Here is a 21,240-nt window from a genome sequence, read left to right on the forward strand (position 1 = left end):
GCAGCGCTGGGTGCGCTCGCCGTCTTCCTCCCATGAGACAGCCTGACACTCCCTGCCCTTCCCCGGCCATTTCTGGGGCCCTGCAGCCGCTTAGACCCAAAGTTTGCCTTGTTCTGGAAGTAGTGTTTGTTTTGGCTGGTGTCTGGTTTAACCTCTGCTCGCCGCTCCTGCCCTTCCCTCTCCTGGGTGGGTGGAAGGGGTGGGCGCTCAGGGTGCCTTGCTGGGATTTGAACTTGAAGAGTGTGCGTGTGTGTCTGTAGGGCCGGGAGCCCAGGACTGAATGTCGTCCGCTCTGTATCCTTGTAATATGTACACATCTACCATGTATATTTGCCTACTAACGTATTTCTGAATGTTAGTATTAAACTGGAAAGCCTTAATAAGTTGCAGAGCAGGGACGCAGGGCTGCAGAGGACATCCGTCAAGGCAAAGCCAAGCTTCCCATTTAGGGTGAGAGGTGTACCCCAGACGTCCACCGCGGGGGACAGCTGTAGTTTCCCATCTTATCATTACTTGGACTTGAAATAGAACTGGAAAGTAAGGTGTGTCGTAGTTGCCTCCTCTTGGCTGCTCCTTATCTGGAAAAGGACGAGGGGATGACCCACAGTAGATGCTATTTTTGTTTTGTGCTTTCCTTGGAGCAAGACTACTTGATAAGCACTTTGTCTTTTGATGTTACCAGCACTTTATGGTGATAAGGTTCTTAATATCAGGCTCAAAACGTGAAATGAAGCTTTTCTTAAAAGCAATAGTCAGTATGAAAGTTAACGTCAATTGAATATTTAGAGTGGGGAGTGGTATTTTAAAATCTAGTTCCAAAGGAGTACTGAGAGTTTTAGGTTTCACTTGCAATATCATTATGTTTGTAGGTATTTTTTTAAATCACTTAAGGCTGCATACATATTCCTGTATGTTTGTTAGCATAACTTTAGCCACTCTGTAATCTTTCACCTTTTAGAATTCAGGATTTCTGAAAATATAATTAAGATTCACAGAACTTAGCATGGCTGCTTGTCCCTTAAGAAGCCCTTGATATATAGACAGTTCTGTCACTGCTCATGGGCCGTCGAGCTGGACCAGGTAGAGAAAAGGTCAGTGTCTTAAAACACAAACCATGGCCATTACATGAGGCTCTCAGAATACTCTCAAGCATAATAAATTTATTAAATGCTGTTGTTACTTCTCACCTGAAAGAGGAATAAGTGACTGAGGCGACACCAAGTAAGTGACAGCTGGGCAGCTGTTAAGGCTTATTTTGTTGTCAGTAATACATGGAGTGTGAGAGAAGGTGGGCATGTTAAATCTGAATATGTTGGTTGACTCCTAAGGAGTTGGGGTAGGGGCTTTCCTGGTGTTGGAACCCATGCTCCTTTGAGGTATGTATGATGTAAGAACCCAAAGCACAGTGCCTTTGCACGAATGAGGTTATATTCTTGATGTCCTCATGAAACTTGCTTGCAAAAGACTGCTTCAGATGCTGGCAGAAGGGGACATCCCTAGAAGATTGCTTGTAGTAAATCTCTCAGAGCTTTAAGATGTCTTTTTCACCCCAGCAAAACAAAATAGATCCTCCCCCATTAACCTAGCACAATTGCAGTAATCCAGTAGTCTTCGTACAGGTGAAAGTTAACATCAAAGGCGTCCTGGACTGGGAAATATAATCAGAAGAGATTCAAACAAATCAAGCAGCTGGCAGCCACCTAATTTTTACCAACCACTTTGGTGGTGTGTGATGTAGTGTGTCTGGGTGTGTGCGTGCACATGCGCTGGCTCGCTCCATTCATTTTGATTTGCACTACCCTGTGAGTATATTAGCCATTCTTTAAAACAAAGGTAGATGTTTTTAGTCTTTCCCTGTTAAACAGAAACCTGTAAGTTCAGAATTAAGTGGCCCAACAGGTATAACTGCCCAAATCATGGAGGCACTAACCAGCCCTGGTAGTTTCTATGGTAATAGCCAGATTTTCTTCCTAATAACCAAACAGTTAAGGTTATCATAATGTTCCAGCAAGGGTGAAAATCTTACCCAGAGTAAATGTTCTATAAAAATACTTAATTTTGTCTCCTCCTTGGAGTAAAAATAAACCACTACACCTGTTACTTTGTTATGGAAGTGAATTATCTTAGGGTTTTTTTCAGTTGAAATATATATATATTATTTATTTATTTAAAAATATTTTTAACAGACTTTATTTTTTCAGAGCAGTTTTAGGCTCACAGCAAAATTGAGGGAAAGGTACAGAGATTTCCTATATCCTCTGGCTTCACATGCACTGCCTCCTCCATGATCAATATCCCCCACCAGAGTGGTACTTTTGTCACAACTGATAAACCTACATTGGTGCATCATAAGCACCCAAAGTCCATAGTTTACATTACGATTCATTCTTGGTGATGTACATTTTATGGGTTTAGACAAATGTATAATGACATATATCCATCATTATAATATCATACAGAGTATTTTCACTGCCTAAAAATCCTCCGTGTTCTGCTTATTCATCCCTTCTTCTTACTCCCAACCCCTGGGAACCACTGATCTTTTTTCTCTGTCCATAGGTTTGCCTTTTTCAGAATGTCATATAGTTGGGATCACACAGTATGTAATCTTTTCAGATTGGCTTCTTTCATTTAGTAATATGCATTTAAGATTCCTCCATGTCTTTTCATAGCTTGATGGTTCATTTCTCTTTAATGCTGAATAATATTCCGTTTTCTGAATGTATCATAGTTTATTTATCCATACACCAACTGAAGGACATCTTGGTTGCTTTCAAAATTTGGCATTTATGGATAAAGTTGATATAAATATCCGCGTGCACTCAAGTTTTCAGGTCCTTTGGGTAAATATCAAGGAACGTGATTGCTGGATCATATGGTAAGAGTATGTTTAATTTTGTGAGAAACTGCCATACTGTCTTCCAAAGTGGCTGTACCATTTTGCATTCCTCCCAGCAATGAATAAGAGTTTCTGTTGCTCCACATCCTCGTCAGCATTTGGTTTTGTCAGTGTTCTAATTTTGGCCATTCTAATAGATATATAGTGGTACCTCATTGTTTTAATTTGCAATTCCCTAATGACATATGATGTTGAGCATCTTTCCATATGCTTATTTGCCACCTTGAATTAAATTTTAATGCATTGTAATAACCATTTTAAAAGACCTTTTGGTCTCTTTATAGAGTATTTATCTTCATATGCTGATTTATTTTAAAAGAAGGATTCTAGTACTAGATAGAAAAATGGTAGAATGAAATGCTTTTAAATTAGAAAAAGAGGGGCTGGCCCGGTGGTGCAGCAGTTAAGTTTGCACATTCCACTTCTTGGCGGCCCGGGGTTTGCCGATTTGGATCCCGGGTGTGGACATGGCACCGCTTGGCATGCCATGCTGTGGTTGACGTCCCACATATAAAGTAGAGGAAGATGGGCATGGATGTTAGCTCAGGGCCAGTCTTCCTCAGCAAAAAAGAGGAGGACCGGTAGTCGTTAGCTCAGGGCTAATCTTCCTCAAAAAAAAAAATTAGAAAAAGAAAATATGAGTGTCTGAGAAACAGGTAAATAGTTTTTGTTTAATATTTCAAGACAAAGAACTACAAATGTTAGAGTGATTAGTTTCCCGGGTTATGAAGTATTTTGTTGGTATTCAAAGGCTAGCATTTTACTAGAAGGCATAGGATGTGGTGGGAAGCAGGTTTGGGTTTCACATGTAGTTGAGGTATTTGAGTTTCTATTGTGCATCAGGCACTATTCTAGGTGCTGAGGTTACAGCAATGAATCAAACACAATTCCCTGTCCCCTCGGAGCTTACATTCCAATGCAAATATTTCTATTCAGAGTTTGAGTAAGAAAAGATTTCCAATATAGCATCTAAAAATAGAATATCTACTTTAAACTGGCAAGTTTGATGTTTGGCATAATGAATTAACAAACTATATAGGGTCCTTTATAATATCTTTTTTGTTGTTGTTGAGGAAGATTAGCCCTGAGCTAACATCTCTTGCCAATCTTCCTCTTTTTTTGCTTGAGGAAGATTAGCCCTGAGCTAATGTCTGTGCCAGTCTTCCTCTATTTTATATGTGGTTCACTGCCACGGCATGGCCGATGAGTGGTGTAGGTCCACACTTGGGATCTGAACCCATGAACCTGGATGGCCGAAGCGGAGCATGCCAAACTTAGGCACTAGGCTGTGGGGCCAGCCCATATAGTATCTGTTTTTTAGGATGGTGTCTTTAGTCTCTGGGAATTCTGTGCATATTTCAAGTAGTCATTATAATTAGCTTTCATTTTTATGATAGTTAACTCTTTTTTTTGTTTTGAAGTAATGTCTTTTTAAAATTGAGATATAATTGACATATAACATTATGTTAGTTTCAGGTGTACAACATGATTCAATATTTGTATATATTGTGAACTGATCACCACAATAAGTCTAGTTGACATCCATCACCTCACATAGTTACAAATTCTTCTTGTGATGAGAACTTTTATGAATTACCCTCTTAGCAACTTTCAAATATGCAATACAGTATTATTAACTATAGTCATCATGCTGTACATTGTATCCCCAGGACTTATTTATTTTATAACTGAAAGTTTGTACCTTTTCACCACCTTTACCAATTCCCCCCTTCCCCTCTGGCAACCACCAGTCTGTTCTCTGTATCATCTATGAATTTGGGGGGTTTTTTTGTTTGCTTTTTAGGTTCCACATATGAGTGAGATCATATGGTATTTGTCTTTCTCTGACTTGATAGTTAAGTCTTAGCCATTAAGGGGAATAGTTATAAAGCACTGTTGATTCTCTGTTATTAGGGGAAATCACTGAATGGGAGAAAAGCCAATAAGTAATTTGTGATTGTTTAAGCAGCTTTAATTGAGGTAAAGAAGTAGAACAGAGCTGTGAGAAGTAGGAGATACTTTAAAAATTCCTGTGCATAACCTCACCTTTGGGAAGAAGTCATATTTAAAAGTTTTCTTGTAATTCTTTGAAGCAACTGTTTCCTCATTAAAGAAAACTATAGGCAAAAGACAAAATTCTTGTGAACTCTTTCCTGTTATAATTAGCCAGAACTATTTTTAAAAATGCAAATGGAACAATTCCCTGTTTTTGCATCTTTATATCATATCCCTTGTAACATATACTTTAGGGAAGTAGAGGCCAGCATACTAAAACACTAGGAATATATGTTATTTGAGATAGATAGTGTTCTTTTTTGTAAAAGAGAATGAATGCCAGCAGATATAGGAAGTTCCAGAACCAAACCATTGTCTGATGAAAAGGAGAACATTTGCATGATAGTTACTTATTTCCTCTTATAAAAAATATTTCAGGTGTGCAAAACTAGAGGATTACCCAGCAAACAACTGTGTACCTACCACTCAGCATAAGAAGTAAAACAGACCAGTTAATGTGAAAGTTGCCTGTGACCCCTTCTCTGGTCATCTTTTCTTCCCTCCCCAAACCCAGAGGGTACTGCTGTCCTGAATGTGGTGTGCATGAAATGAAATTTTTTAAATACTTTTATTATATGTACATATATTGTATGGATATATATTGTACGTGTATATGTGTGTATATATATATGTCACTAAAACAATGTATTGTTTTGTATGGCTTTTCAACTTAAAATGAAGACTGTCATACTCTGTGTAACCTTCTGCAACTTGCTTTTCCTCTCATTGTGATGTTTTTGAGATTCATCCTTGTTGACACATGTAGCTCTAGTTCATTTGTTTCCTTAGTTCGTTATGTAAAAATCTTCACTGGCTGCTCTTACAATGACTCATCATTATGGTGCTGTAGAGACCTTTATGCCTAAGGAAAGTAGGTGGCATTTTTCTTTATTTGTATAGAATGTTGCGTGACTGGAGGACTGTTCTAAACACATACTAATATTAAAAATGCCTTCATAGATAGCAGAATGCACACTGATATTCTTGAGCGTGTTAGAGGACTTTTGAACTAATTGATTAGGTTTTCATAGGCTTGCTTTTTTTCTCGCCTTTTATAAATGGGAAATCTTAAACAAGTAGAGAGAATGATATATTAAACTTCTCTGCACTTGCCAACCAGGCTCAACAGCCATCAGTACATGTTCAGCTCCATTCCATCTGCAGTCTCACTGTTGTTCCTTTCCCCCTCTATTATCCTGAAGCAAATCTCAGACATCATATGATTCATAGGGTTTATCTTTAATGAAGGAACCTGCGGGTGGTCAGAAGAGATGGGAACATGAAGTTTAATATGGGCAGAAAAGGTACCCACAGCCTATGGTCAAATGGCAAGACTGAATGATGATTCCACACGATCAAGCCACTGGCAGTCTTAAGGTAATGATGTTTGAGAACTGATTTAGAATAATTGGGGAAATCAACAGGGAGATTGAAAATGTAGCAAAGTGAAGATTAGAAATACAAGACGGATTTGAGCATTGTCCTAGTTTCACACTCATAACTAGGGACTGCCCTACTTTAAGGGTATAGAAAATGAGTTTTGAGGAAATCTTGAGTTGTTTCACTAATTATTGGGAACTTTTTAAAGAGAGTTTGATTCCTTTCCAGGTTTTTTTCATACTTTCTATTTGTTTTCTAAAGGCAGGGGCCTAGTATTTTGTATTTATATCATTCTGTTTTTTAGTACACGTCTATTGGTGGACAGCTGTCTTAGTCCTCTCGGGCTGCTATAAGAAAATACTACAGACTGGGTGGCCTATAGATAACAGAATTTATTGCTCATGGTTCTGGAGGCTAGAAGTGCAAGATCAAGGTACTGGCAGATTTGGAGGCTGGTGAGGGCCCCCTTCCTGGTTCGTAGTGGTGCCTTCTCGCTGTGTCCTCACGTGGTGGAAAGGGCAATAGAGCTCTCTGGGGTCTCTTTTTAAAGCACTAATCCCTTTCATGAGGGCTCCACCCTCATGGCCTAAGCACTTCCTAAAGATCCCACTTTCTAATACCATCATGTTGGGCATGAGGATTTCAACATATGAATTTTGGAGGGACAAACACATTCAGATCATAGCAGCAACCAGCCAGCCTGGGTTGCTCAGGACTGAGGAGTTTCCTGAGGCATGGGACTTTCAGTTTTCAAACTAGGACAGTCCTAGGCAAACTGGGATGGTTGGTCACCCCCACTATTTGTTACTGCATTCGTTATCTATTACTCTATAATGACTTTCCACAAATTTAAATTGCAGCTTAAAACAACACATATTTAGGACCTCTTTGTTTCTGTGGGTGAGGAATCCCAGCATGGCTTAACTGGGTCCTCAGCTCGGGATTTTACAAGGCTGAAATCAAGGCCTTGGCCAGGTGGCATTCCTTTCTGGAACACGGGGACCTCTTCCAAGCTCATGGGGTTGTTGGTAGAATTCACTTCCTTGTGATTTTAGGACTGGTGCCCTCAGCTCCTAGAGGCTACCCGCAGTTCCCTGCCACATGGCCCTCTCCATAGGTGGTTTATAACGTGGCTGTTTGTTTCTTTAAGGCCAGCAGGAGATTCTCTCTCTCCAGTTGGCTTAGATGAGTAACATCCCATCACCTTTGCCATGTTCTGTTGGTTAGAAGCAAGTCAAAAGTTTCTTTTTGCACCCAAGGGAAGATTATACAAAAGTACAGACACCAGGAAGTGAGAATTATGGGGGATGGGTCACCTTAGGATCTTTCCACCACACTTGCCTTCCAGGGTTTTCTGAAGCAGAAAATTAGTCTGTTTAGCTTTTTGGGGCCAGAATATACATATGTCTTTGCTCAATCGCTAAGTTCAAATTTATCTTTTTAAAAAACCATTTTCATGCATAATTCATCTTCTTATGCCAAGTAGAACTGGCAAATATGTATCTTCTTAGGTATTATTTTCAATTTTAGCCTTTAGGTGATTTGTTTTTTTCCTCAACTAGTAGGAGGCAGGAAAAAAAGTGGAAAAGCAGATATGAATGCCCTGCATACCCACTCCTGCACGGAATATGCTAAAGTAGGCCTTTTTAACCTGGGTCCGTTTCAGGGGTCTGCACATTTAGATGTGGAAAAAAAAATACATCTTTATTGTTACTAACTTCTAATTGAAATCGAGCATTCCTTCTATTATGCATGTAGGCAACAAGCTACAGTTGTATTAGCAGTACCTGTGACTATCACTGGTAGAAATAGGGTATTTTTTTTATCATATTACAATTGTTGCAGGTATTTCAATGATAATTTACAATAGTTTAGATGCACTGGCTGATATTATTCACTGTGTTAATGAAGAAACATGTATTACTACCACAAACTTATTAATATTTTGATAACTGTATTTCAATATATTTTGTTTATAATCCCACATATTTTAAGTGTTTAATTTTATGCATTTAAAAACATTATTCTGAGAAGAGGTCTATGCAGACTGCCAAAGGGGGCCGTAGCACAGAAATGGTTAAGAAGCCTACTCTGAAGAGTTGCGAACTGTCGGGACTAGACATTTCAGTTCTTTGTAGTTCATTATTTCCAAAGTCAGAATGGCAGCAGCGGGCAAGTCTGGGTCAGGAATGAGACTCCGTAAGGCACTGTGGTCCCTCCCCCTCCAGTCCGTCCTGCAGTCCTGCAAGGATGACGGAAGCCCAGAGTGAATGAATGCTCAGCTGCTTCCCCCAGGACCTCACCCTGCAGTCCTAGCTCTGAGCTCTCCCTGCTCCTGACCTTTCTATCTGGCCTTCTGAACTCCGCTTCACTCCAGAGAGCCCCTCTGGAGCACGTGCCTGTGAGCTGTTGGGCCTATTTTATTTACCACTATTACCTCTACTTCAGAGACTGGCTAGAACATGGACTTGAAGGAAAAGGTGATTTTAACAGACTGGAGAAGCCCAGCTATCTTGATAATTTAATTCAGGACCAGGAGAGGCTATTAACATTAGGCTAGTAGTAAATGTTTGCTTTGACTTAATTCATTTCTAACACTTTGCCGTTGGTTTGTTCAGCCTCCTGAGGGTAATTAAGTGGTTCACCTGTGTTAATTTCCTGACTAATTGAAGTAAATCCCATAAATGTCAGCAATTAAGAATTATTTTTGTTTTTTTTAAAAGCAGGCTTTCTTAAATATGTATAAATATTAATGTGTAATGTTTGTCCTTGATGCCTTCAAAAGAACATATTTAATACAGTAATCTCTTTGTTTCTCCCTTAGTTCAGGGTCAGCCTTGTGGAAAACAGATGATTATACATGAACAGCTTTTTGCCCTCAGAGATGTTTGGTGTGCTTGCTTTTTGAGGTTTTTTGCCCTTTAAGATCTCTTTAAAATTGTTTTAAAATGTTTTAACTCCTCTCCTTTGCCTACACTCTGATACCTTTATAGTCCTATTGCTGAGAGATGGCAATAGAAGTAAATAAAACACATGAAATTTAGCCTGTGAGTGTTTTAGATTCTTTTAATTTATTCACTGTTCTAGATCAAGCTTTCTCTACCTTGGTACTATTGACACTTTGGGCCGAATCATTCTCTGCTGTGGGGCTTGTCCTGAGCATTGTAGGATGTCTAGCAGCATCCTTGGCCTCAAACCACTAAGAGCCAGTTTCTATCCCTCCCCCAGATGTTACAACCAAAAATATTTCCAGACATTGCCAAATGTCCCCTGGGACAAAATCAACCCTGGTTGTAGATATATGATGATGATAATCATAATAGCAGCTACCATTTATTTACTGATTACTGTGTACTTGGCCTTGTCCTATAATTTTTAGAATGCTCATCTCATTTAATTCTCACAACCAAACCACGAGATAGGTATTATCATTTCCAGTTTGAAGAAAACAGAACGGAGGTGCAGAGGTTCAGTAACTTGCCCAAGGTCACATAGATAAGTGACTTCTGGCAATCCCTTTGATAATTATTTGGGTTGAAATTCAGTTTTTGTTGAGGAGACAAACTAAAAAAGGGAAATTTCTTGATGTTGTCTCAATGGAGAGGCTATTGCTTTCATAGCAATTCTGTGTAAATGTTGGAAGTCTTGCTTAAAGGGTGATTTCATGGGTGTGTGTCTGAGTAAGGGTTTTGGACCGTTTCTAAGGAGCTTCTGTGGTATGGTGAAGCAGAACATGAGACAGTCTAGGGTCAAGATTAATCAAACTTTGAGGCCAAGGAAGCCATCAGAAATTGGAGTAAGGCTATGTATCTTTCAGGGTCCCACAGGAAATGGCATGCTCAGGGGATTTTACTGAGAACTGGAACATTGACCCATGGAGCGACTAGCAGCAGGAAGTCATGGCTGTCCCTAGACAGCATCCTAGATGTGAAGGGGCCAGGGGAGGGAATGTTGTTGCTAGAAAGGTGGTTCCCTTACAGGAACAGTATTTTAGAATAACGCAGCCATTGCCAGAACTGTGGCCAGGGAAGGGCTGGTGGGTTGAAGGACAAATAACCACTCTGTCTCCTGCTGTCTGATGTGCTGCAGTGCTTCCCATTGTCTTCACCCAACTGGAAGCCAGAGGCAGGGGAGCCAGAGTGTTGAAGCTAATAGGGGCCAGCCTTCTGGGCAGAGTAGATGAAGAAGGGCTGAGGGTGGCTCTGGGGGACAGATGGAGGAAGAACCAGCACAGGCTACAGGCTGGACTGGGAACCACTGCCCTGGATCCTAGGGAGAATGTGGCATGGCTGGTGTGGGGAGTGAGGGAAGTCCATTTGTGCCAAGCATGGCCTAAGTGTAAGACCTTCAGGGGGGACAGGAGAGGGCTGGATAGGAGTGACCAGTCCATCTGAGCTGTTTTTTCCCACTTCTCCAGGGAAGCCTTGAGGACTGTGGGGTTGTCTCTTTACATTCGGGTGTATGTGCGTGTGTGTGCTTTTTGATCAGAGTTTGGCATTTCCATGGGTTGCAGTGTTTGTTCTTGTTCAGGGCACTGGGAAATATTCAGCAATGGAGTGGACCTCTTAGAGATTTTCCTAGGAGTAGCTGCCCACGATGGGAAAGATTGCCCTAGGACCAGAGATGAGTTAGTTTAGGGGAGTAGAAAGCATATTATAACGTTTAGGGGTACAGCCTAGCCTTAGTTTGGCTTTTTTTCTTTCCCTGAAGGATAGGATTCCTGTAGGGATTCTTTCTCATCCAAAAATAGCTATTTGTGTCCACTCAGGATTTCTTTGTATATTGCTCCAACTCACTAGGGCCCTATTGAGCAGCCTGAGGCCTTAAATAACTTAGAATCCTCCTCATATACTCGAAAGGCAAATGCAAAGAACTAGCTTTGTTCTCTTTTGCATTCTTCATGGGCTAACATGTCTTCTGGAAAACTTGTTGCCATGGCAATGGGATATTATCCATCTCCGTAGTGTACTACATAAAAATAGTCCTTTGTGTTTGAGGGCGATGTTGGTGACAGGTGGTTGGGTCAATGTATAGCAGGGTGCTTTGTCAGCATTCCATTGTTTAAGGTTGTGAAATCAAAATGAGTATTGATTTGTTTTTCTCTCTCAAAATGTAATTTTATCTGGAAAAGGCAGGTGGTGGCGCTCTGTTTAATTATGAATTATAAACCTTCCTTTGCAGGTCAGGTAAATATGATTGAAGCCACCTCTCATGGTGATAGGTAAATGATTTCTCTACCCTTTCTGTTGGTGCTACAGGGTGTGCAACACAAGATTGAGTAGGGGGCAAGTAGTATAATTCTCTCATTCTTGAACAAATGGTTTTGCCTAAGTGCCTTGTACTTAGAAACCAAGAAGTAGCAAGTGGTCAGATGGAATAGATGAGCTCTGAGCTGTTTAGCAAATACTAACTTTTTCTAGGTTCTTAAACGGAACAAATCCTTGGTAAAAGTCAGTTCCCCCTGCTAGTTTTAGCATTAGTCTCACATGTGGAGCCAAGGATGACCCTAATCTTAATTTTTCCTTTGAAAAATCCATCGGGCAATTTCTTAGAGCAGTAACTCTCAAACGTTTTGTCATCCTCTCACCTTTCTTCTAGAAATTTGTCTTACATGTAAATAACAGCTTTCTGGTGCTGAAATAAAGTTTACTCTAGTTTTGAGAATTTTAGGCTCTCTTAAGAAAATACCATGGCTGGGAATTTGGGACCTAAAAGTAGTCGCTCTCATTCTAATGTGCATTGTACTACTGCAGAAATGGAATCATTGCCTTTGTCTTTTCTCTTGGAGTCAGTATGAATATCTTTTTGCTAATAATATTGGAAATAGTTGTTGAGTGGCTTGTGGGTTATCCAGTACTACTCTTAGAACTTTTTTGTGTATTAACTCACTTAATTCCCATAAACATTCTCAGTGGTTTTTGTCACTATTTTCCAGATGAGGCGTAGTTATTAGTATGCCTTTCTGTTTCTGGTAAGTGTTGCTGTGCAGTGTAAGACTTGCTTGCTCCTTCTTGCTTATCAATATGTTGAAGTGTTTCTGATACAAAAGCATTCTTCTGTCAGAGGATGGCAAAATAGAGCCTGTGGGCCAAATCCTTCCTGTCACCTGTTTTTTTTTTCATGTGGCCTATGAGCTAAGAATGGTTTTTGCATTTTTAAATGGTTCAGAAAAAAAATAAAAAGAATATCTCATGACATGAAAATTACATGAAATTCATATTTCCATTTCCATAAACAAAGTTTTATTGGCACATAGCCATACTCATGTGTTTACATGTTGTCCGTGGCTGCTTTTGCGCTATAGCGGCCGAGTTGAGTAGTTGTAACAGAGACTGTGTAGCCCACAGAACTGAAAGTATTTACAGAAAAAGTTTGCCAACCCCAACTCTATATTCTTCTACATCTAGAATGGGAGATTGTAATGAATAATAAAAGCAGATTGGAATTATATACAGGTTCATTTGTATTTGAATTCTCCTTTGGTGTGTAGTATGTTTTCCTCTCTCCTACTAAATGTTACTGTTTTCATAAGCTTGAGTTTCACATACTGTGGCATATCTCAAATATATTCGATTTCAGCTCTCTTTTTATACCCGTACTAGTTTTTATCATAACAAGTATTCATAACTCTTCCCAAATGAGGGAGAGTAATGAATTTTATCATTTTACTAGTTAATGTGTTTCCTTTGTTAGGTTAGTAATTATAATTCTCCTGGCTCTATTTATTTCTAACTATATTGCTTTCTACTTTTGGGCTTTCAGCCAACATATAAACATTGATACTTTAATAATCCTAACTAAGACACCTTCACTATTGTGCTATTTTAATTTAATAAATCCTCTGTATGATAAAGATTACATCTACATTCATCCTGTTGGATTTAATATGCTCAACATAATCAACTTTGGAACATTCATGCAGTTTAAAAAATGTTTTCTCCTTTATCTCTTGTTTACCTACTTTTTAAATAACAGCTTTATTGAGATATAATTCACATACCATACTACTCACCCATTTAAAGTGTACAATTCAGTTTTTAATATATTAACTATTTCTAGAATATTTTTATCACCCCAGAAAGAAACCCTGTACCCACTAGCAGTCCCTCCCAATCCCACTATCTCTGGGCACCCACAACTCTACTTTCTATCTGTATGGATTTCCCAATTCTGGACATTTCATATAAATGAAATAGTACAGTATGTGGTCATTTGTGACTTGCTTTTTTCACTTAGTATAATGTTTTCAACATTCATCCATCTTGTAGCAATGTATCAGTACTTTTTATAGCCCAATATTATTTTATTGTATGGCTATACCACACTTTATTTGTCCATTTATCAGTTGATGGACATTTAGGTTGTTTCTACTTTTTGGCTATTGTGAATAATGCTGCTATGAACGTTTGTGTACAAGTTTTTGAGTGGATGTATATTTGCATTCTCTTGGTTAATTATCTAGGAGTGGAATTGCTAGGTTATACAGTAAGTCTATGTTCAACCTTTTGAGGAACTTCCAGACTCTTCCAAAGCTACTGCACCATTTTACATTCCCACCAGCAATATATGAACATTCCAATTTCTCACATCCTTGCCAACATTTGTTATTGTCTGTCTTTTTGATTATAGCCATTCTAATGGGTGAGAAATGGTATTTTATTGTGGTTTAATTTGCATTCACCTGATGACTAATGATGATATTAAATGCTTATTGGCCATTTGTGTATCTTCTTTAGGGAAATGTCTGTTTAGATCCATTGCCCATTTTTAAGTTGAGTTATTTGTCCTTATAAAACATTGAGTTGTAAGAGTTCTTTATAGTCTACATATAAATACCCTATCAGATAAGTGACTTGTGAAAATTTTCTCATTCTGTGCATTGTCTTTTCACGTTCTTGGTGGTGTCCTTTGAAACACAAAAACTTTTAATTTTGGTGAGGTAATTTATTTACTTTTTGCTTTCATCACTTATGTTTTGGTGTCATATTTAAGAAACCATTGCCTAATCCAAGATCATGAAGATTTACTCCTATGTTTTCTTCTGAGAGTTTTAGCTTTTATATTTAGGTCTTTGATCCATTTTGAGTTAATTGTTATATGTGGTGTGAGGTAGGGGTTCAACTCCATTCTTTTCTATATGGATATCCAGTTGTCCTAGTGTCGTTTGCTGCAAAGTTTCCTAACATCATTCTTTTGCCATTGAATGGTTTTGGAACCCTTATCCAAAATCAATTGATGATAAATATAAGGGTTTATGTTCTGACTGTCCATTCTGTTCTGTTGATCTATATTTCTATGATGCCAGTCCCACACTGTCTTGATTTATTTATTTTTGAGGCACATGCCCTGCCCTGCCCCATCAGGACATTTCACAATTGACGGTATCTTACATTGCATCAAAGCTTTCAGGCTTGGTGTTAGTGGCTTGGGAAGGGATACTGGAGTCTAGAGTGGAACATTGTTAACTCTTAGGATCCAAATGGGTGAGAGGTGGGGTTAGTGAGAGAGGTGGTAAGTTGGATGCTCTTCCAGTGTTTAGCAGCAAACTCAAAGCAGCGGTCAAAAATAGTCTAGCTTTACATAATTTCAAAGCTGAGTACTAATGGTTCCAGTTTCTTTTTTTTGGATTTTTTAAAGAAATGCTGCATCACTGAATGCTATTGATGGCACAGAGGACAACACTGTGGAAGAATATGGACATTGGCTACTCTTAATCAAAAAGATTAGCAAGGCAAATTCTGAATTTGAAGAGGTATTAGGAAAACCTTGAACAATTAATTTGCTTATTTTCCTTTTTATGTATATATGAATGATAAATGAAAAATCTAAGTCTACAGGAGTTCCTTTAAATAAGTCTAAGATAAATGCTAAGTGGTAAAGTATTATGGCATATCCTATTTGGCAGTGTACTCTTGGCAGTCTAGCTACCTGAAATAATGGTGTCTTAGGTTTGAAATGCTGTTATCCTCCTGCTTCTAGCTCCATTTACACCTCAGAGGGAGTTGGGTCATTTCCCAGAGTCTGTTGTATGAATTGACCCTCTTGGTTTCCACTTCCTACAGTCACTATATGTCCATCTGTTTTCTAGCTGCCATAATTTTGTTGTTTCCCTTTCTTTTGTTCTTGTATGTTTAAGCATTTTTTTAAAAAGCCCTGTATTATTGTTCTAGTGGAGTTTTGAGTGGGAGTGGAGGTTAACATGTATGTTCAGTCCAGTGGGAATATTGAATCACTCAAGAGATGAGTTTACAGAAAATGACTTTTAGAAAAGTTGCAAAAATAGAACAGAGAGTTCCCTTATATTCCTCACCCTGCTCCCTTAATGTTAACATCTTACATAATCATAGTACAATGATCAAGAACAGAAAATTAACATTTGTACTATATATATATATATTTTTTTTTTTTGTGTGTGTGTGTGTGTGTGTGGGGAAGCTTAGCCCTGAGCTAACTACTGCCAATCCTCCTCTTTTTTGCTGAGGAAGACTGGCCCTGAGCTAACATCCATGCCCATCTTCCTCTACTTTATACATGGGACGCCTACCACAGCATGGCTTTTGCCAAGCAGTGCCGTGTCCGCACCCAGGATCCGAACTGGCGAACCCCGGGCTGCCGAGAAGCGGAATGTGCGAACTTAACCGCTGCGCCACCGGCCCGGCCCCTGGTACAATATTTTTAACTAGACTACAGACTTTATTTAAATTTTATCACTTTTTCCACTGGTGGCATATTTCTGTTCCAGGGTACTATCCAGAATCTCCTCTTGCATTTAGTTATTTCTCCTCAGACTGATCTAGTCTGTAACAGTCTCTTAATCTTGTCTTTCATGACACTTTTGAAGACTATTGATCAGTTATTTTGTAGAATGCCTCTTATTTTGGGTTTGGTTGATGTTATAATTTGAGTAAAGTTGTGAATTTTTGGTAAGATTACTAGAAAAATGTTGATGCATCCTTTTTCACTGCATTGTATCATGAAGAGCATAATGTTGATATGTCTTATTACTGGTGACATTTACCTTGATCCCTTAAGTTGCTGTCTGCAGGGTATCTTTCCCCTTGTAGTTAAAGTATCTTGGGGGAGATGTTTTGAGACTATGCGAATATCCAATTTTCCTCAAACTTTTGCCCATTAATTTTTGGCATTCATTGGTGTTTCCATATCCATTTCATTTCATATAATTTCCTAGAGTATTTGTGATAAATATTTGATTAAGTAAATTAGAGTTGTGCCCTACAAGAAGCAGAGATCAATTATATTTAAGTTCTATCGTATTGGTTAGTGTGACACTAGCAACTGTGTATCCCAACTTTCAGGGGCTTAAGCTTTCACAAGCTTTCCTTCCCAGTGTGGGTATTTCTGGTATTGTAGGTGGTTTTCTGCCATGTAGTGATTCAAGGACTCAGGCTGAACTTTTTATTTTGAAGTAACTGCAAAGTGACAGAAAAGTTGCAAGAATAGCACTAAGAAATCCTGTATAGTCTTTGCCTAGATTTGCTTAACATTCATCATATTTGCCTTATTTTCTTTCTCTCTCTCTTTTATATCTATCCATCCATCCATGTTATCATTTATCTATACTAAACCATTTGAGATTAGGTTGCATACATCACGTTCTTTTATGCCTTAGCAGTTTAAATTTATATATTTGTTTAATTCTAGTATACACATAAAGTAGTTTCAGAATTGCTAACCCATACCCATGTGAGAAATACTTTCACTAACTAGATTACAGCATTTATGAACAGTTCTTTTTTCTTTAGCCTTATAGTATCTAGTCAAGATACTACTTTCAACAGTACTCTACTGAAGTATTAAATTTGAAAACTGTACACAAGCATATACAGTTATTTAAATTCAGGAAATTTAATATCAACACAATATTCTTCAGTTTATATTCCAATTTCGCCAGTTGTCCCCAAAATGTTCTTCATAGAAATCCTTTTTTTCCCCTGATACAGGATCCACCCCAGGATCACATATTGAATTTATTTGTAATGGCTCTTTAGTCACCTTTGATCTGAAAGTTCCTGTAAGCCTTTCTTTGTCCTTTGTGACATTGACATTTTGAACAATGACATTTCATGACACTTTTCTAGAATGTGCCAAATTTGGGTTTGGTTGGTGGCTTCTCATGTTTAGATTAAGATTATGCATTTTTGTCTGGATACTGCATAAGTGACGTGCCCTCAGGTAATGAATGCATGAGGAGGCACGTGATATCTCATTACCTCTCTTTGGGAATTTAAATTTTGATCATTTGGTTAAAGTATTGTCTAAGTCTGGAGCATTTCTAGATATGAAATATCAGCGTGATCATTACCGTGAAGCCTCTTAGGACAATGTTTAGATTAAAAAATTATGATTGAAAATGCTTTCAAAACCATTCAGATTGAGATATACCTAACATGGAATCCAAACTGTTTTAACTTTTCTTTCTTGAGTCATTTTCTACCATTGAAATGTTATTGCATGATTTAACCATTCATAACTGTTTTATTTCTTCATGCCGGCATATTTTTCCCTTAAAATTTTTTTTTATTGCAGTAAAATATACATAAAATTTATCATTTTAACGATTTTTAAATTCAGCCACATGAAGTACCTTTGCTATGTTGTGCAACCATCACCACTATCAGTTTCCAGAACTTTTTCCTCATCCTAAACAGAAACTCTGTACCCCCTAAACAATAATTCTCCATTCCCCCCACTCCCACCTCCTGATAGGCTCATTTTATATGCCATCACAATATTTTAGAATAAACACCAGCTTCCTGTGTTATCTGGGATAAGGTCACTCGACTTTTGCTCCCATGTGAGGACTATGATAAAAATATTATTTGCCATATAATGCAGAGTAATTTCTTCTTTTTGGCATAAGTTACCATATAGTAAGTCTAAATCCTGTTAAGGGAAGCAGTTTTATTCTGAAAGTTGACAGAAATAATCAGTAGTTTGAAAATTTTTGCCCCTGAGGGTGGGGTATTTTGGATGGGATAAGGGCAAGGAGAGGTGAAATTATTCCTTTAGGGTGGCAGACCAGAGTATAAATTGCCTCTTACGTTTTCCATCTTGCCTGTCGACCAGTTGGATATAGTCATTCAGATCATCTACGCTTTTGTGCATGGCTTGATAGGTGTAGATACATATAAATTGGAATAAATTCTAGCAGTTTTAGAGGCTCAGAGTTCATAAAGGCAGTTTCTCACTGCAGTCTTTGTGTGTCCCTATTCCCTGGTCTGTAAAGTGAACATAACAAAACTAACTTCGCTCTAAAGAGTGCTTTGGGAAGAAACTGTAAAACGCTTTGCAGAGTAGGAGGGACTCCTTATTCTTAGTAACATTCCTCAGTGTTCTTCAAGGGCCACCCACTCCCAGTTATTCTTCTAACTGGGTTAGGAATATTTATTAGAACTAATTTTAGTAGCACCATAGAATATAGATAGCATGGCTACATGTCCTGGTTTGCTGGAGCTGAAGAAACACTGTAGATTAAAAAGTACTCAAATAATAAAATTGCCCAGATGACCTGCCTAGTCCTTTGCTGTGTGGTGTTGGGTGTCTGTTTCATTTCCTTGACAAATTCGACAAGGCCTTGAGACTGTTAGCAGATTCCTTAGTTCAAGTGGGCTGTAGATGGAAGAGCGACCCCAGGACTAGCCTGTGAGTGTGGGGCTCTGGAGAGATTAGCATATTGATAGATTGCATCACCCGTTATTAAAGTGCCTGCCAAACAGTTTACAGGCTTTCTCTGGGGTTCATACAGTTGAGCAGGATTCCTAGAGGCAAGAGGTCATTTATCTGAAGAGTCAGCAGTTACTTTAGGGTCCTACTCTAGGCTTCCTCCTCTTGGGAGACCTTAATTTGAATGAGGTAGTCCTTCACCATGAGTGCCCATGGGGCCTTGATGATTCCTATTGTGATGAGTTGGCCAGAAGTCAGATGATCCACTTCTTGCTGTAACTAACTTCTGCCTGAGGATTAAGGATGGGTGACTCTGAGGTCTGAGCCAGCTGGAAGGACCCTTGTTCATTTTCCACTCTTATCTGAAGAATGGTCACTGTAACTTCTCTGGTGGTACCAAATCTCACGCTCTTAAGAGGTGATGACTGACTGTTTTGGTCCTATATTGCTGCCTGAAAACCCACCCCAGAACTTAGTGGCTTACAGTAACCATTCTCACACTTTTTGTCAGTCAGAGATTTCAGAAAGTCTCAGCTGGGCAGTTCATCTCTGCTCTAGATGGTGTTGAGTAGGTGTCTAGGACTGGAGGTTCCACTGCCAAGATGGCTTCTTCACTCTTAGGAATGGCTCCTCAGTGTCCACAGCCAGTCTCTCTCCATGTGATATCTTGTCCTCCAGGGCCTCTCCACAGGGTTTAGGCTTCTCACACCATGGTGGACCCTGAGTAGTTGTGCTTCTTACAGGGTGGTGATGAAGTGAAAGCCTGTATTTTAAATTCACTTAAATATTGGCAAACATATTTGGTATTGAGATTGTGATATTTATCATTTTATTTTGTCATATTTATAACCCAATCAGGGTAGAAACCTGAAGGAAAGAGGAAACACGTCATTTTTTCTGCTCTTTGCATGGGTGATGGGTTTTCCAAATAGCAGGAGGTTCAACTTTTGGCTTGTTTTGGATTTCTGAGCACCGTCCTTCAGAAATGATTTCCTGATGCTCTCCTGGCCATCTGGCATGAGCACAGAAGACTTTTTACTCAATAAAAGTAAGCTGATAATAATAACAAGTGGAAACATCTTGATAATAAATATATTTGTACAGCTTTCCTATCCTAGGTTATTGAAACTTTGTCAGCCTTGGCTGGTATCCATACTCTCTGTGCCCTTGTGTTTTCTTTTTTCTCTTGAGCCACTCCTGTCGAGTGAGTGCTAGTGCTCTGGAAGGAGGAGCAGCGTCCGGGGCATGCAGAACGGGTGAGGGTAAGGCTTGGGTTCAATTGCAGTAATCCTCCTGAATTTGTAGTAGAAGAGGGGCACGGCATCTGCACCCCCATTTTACGTGTAAGGAGGAAGAGGTATAAAAAGATAAAATGGCTTTTCTTACTGACAGCATCTGATTCTCTACCCTCCCACCCTAGTACCGATTGATAACACAAAACAGATGTGCCTTGGTCAGAGAAAGATAGTAGAGCTGGATCCTGTATTATTTGTAGCACTGGACATTTAATATAGGAAAAGTGATGTGGGTTCTAACGAGAAATTGTGGGCCATTTAATAACACGTGAGGCAAAATTATGAGGAAAGGTTAGAAACCAAGTGGCTCTCAACTTCTAACACCTTATCTTCTATGGCGTAAATTAATAAGTGGCCAGTTTTTAATGCAATAAAAAAAGGGAAATTTATGATAAACTTTGCCTAACTTGAGAGTGCTGTTTATATTACAGACAAAATGCTGAATTTACCAAGCATTGCAAACACATCCTGGTCAGAGGTTTGAGTGCCCATAAGCAATTCCCTAGAATTATTTTGAATGCTCAGATTACAGGTTTCCCCTCATACCATATATGTATTACCTAGCATTGCAAGACTCTTTATAGGGTGTCAAATATGTGGGAGGGTTTAAATGAATTCTCTTAAATATGCTTCATGGGATAAGATGATCCAATGGGAACTGAATGTTTTCAATTAGGATGTTTCTATGGATACCATCAAGCGTGCCAGAATTCATAGCCACAGGAGACTTTACTTGCTTCAATATTGATTAAGAAATCTGAGAACAATCTCAAGAAGTGTAGGAGGTAAGCAGAGGATAAATTCTGTGGGTAGTATAAAATTTGCTTTCTCTCCCATGGTTAAGGGCTAGTCCAGATAAAATTCTAGGCAGTCAGCCAAGTCTAACAACAGGATTTATGTCAAGACAATGTCCAGAATAAAAGTGAA

The 21,240-nt window shown here is 38.9% G+C and overlaps 1 protein-coding gene across 18 annotated transcripts in view; it reads left to right on the top strand.

Annotated features, from left to right (window-relative positions):
• Positions 1–21,240, top strand: part of REPS2 (RALBP1 associated Eps domain containing 2) — a 245,308-nt gene that overhangs the window by 48,481 nt on the left and 175,587 nt on the right. The gene's annotated exons all lie outside the window — the stretch shown is intronic.

Source organism: Equus asinus, chromosome X (assembly GCF_041296235.1).
Source record: "Equus asinus isolate D_3611 breed Donkey chromosome X, EquAss-T2T_v2, whole genome shotgun sequence".
Taxonomy (NCBI): domain Eukaryota; kingdom Metazoa; phylum Chordata; class Mammalia; order Perissodactyla; family Equidae; genus Equus; species Equus asinus.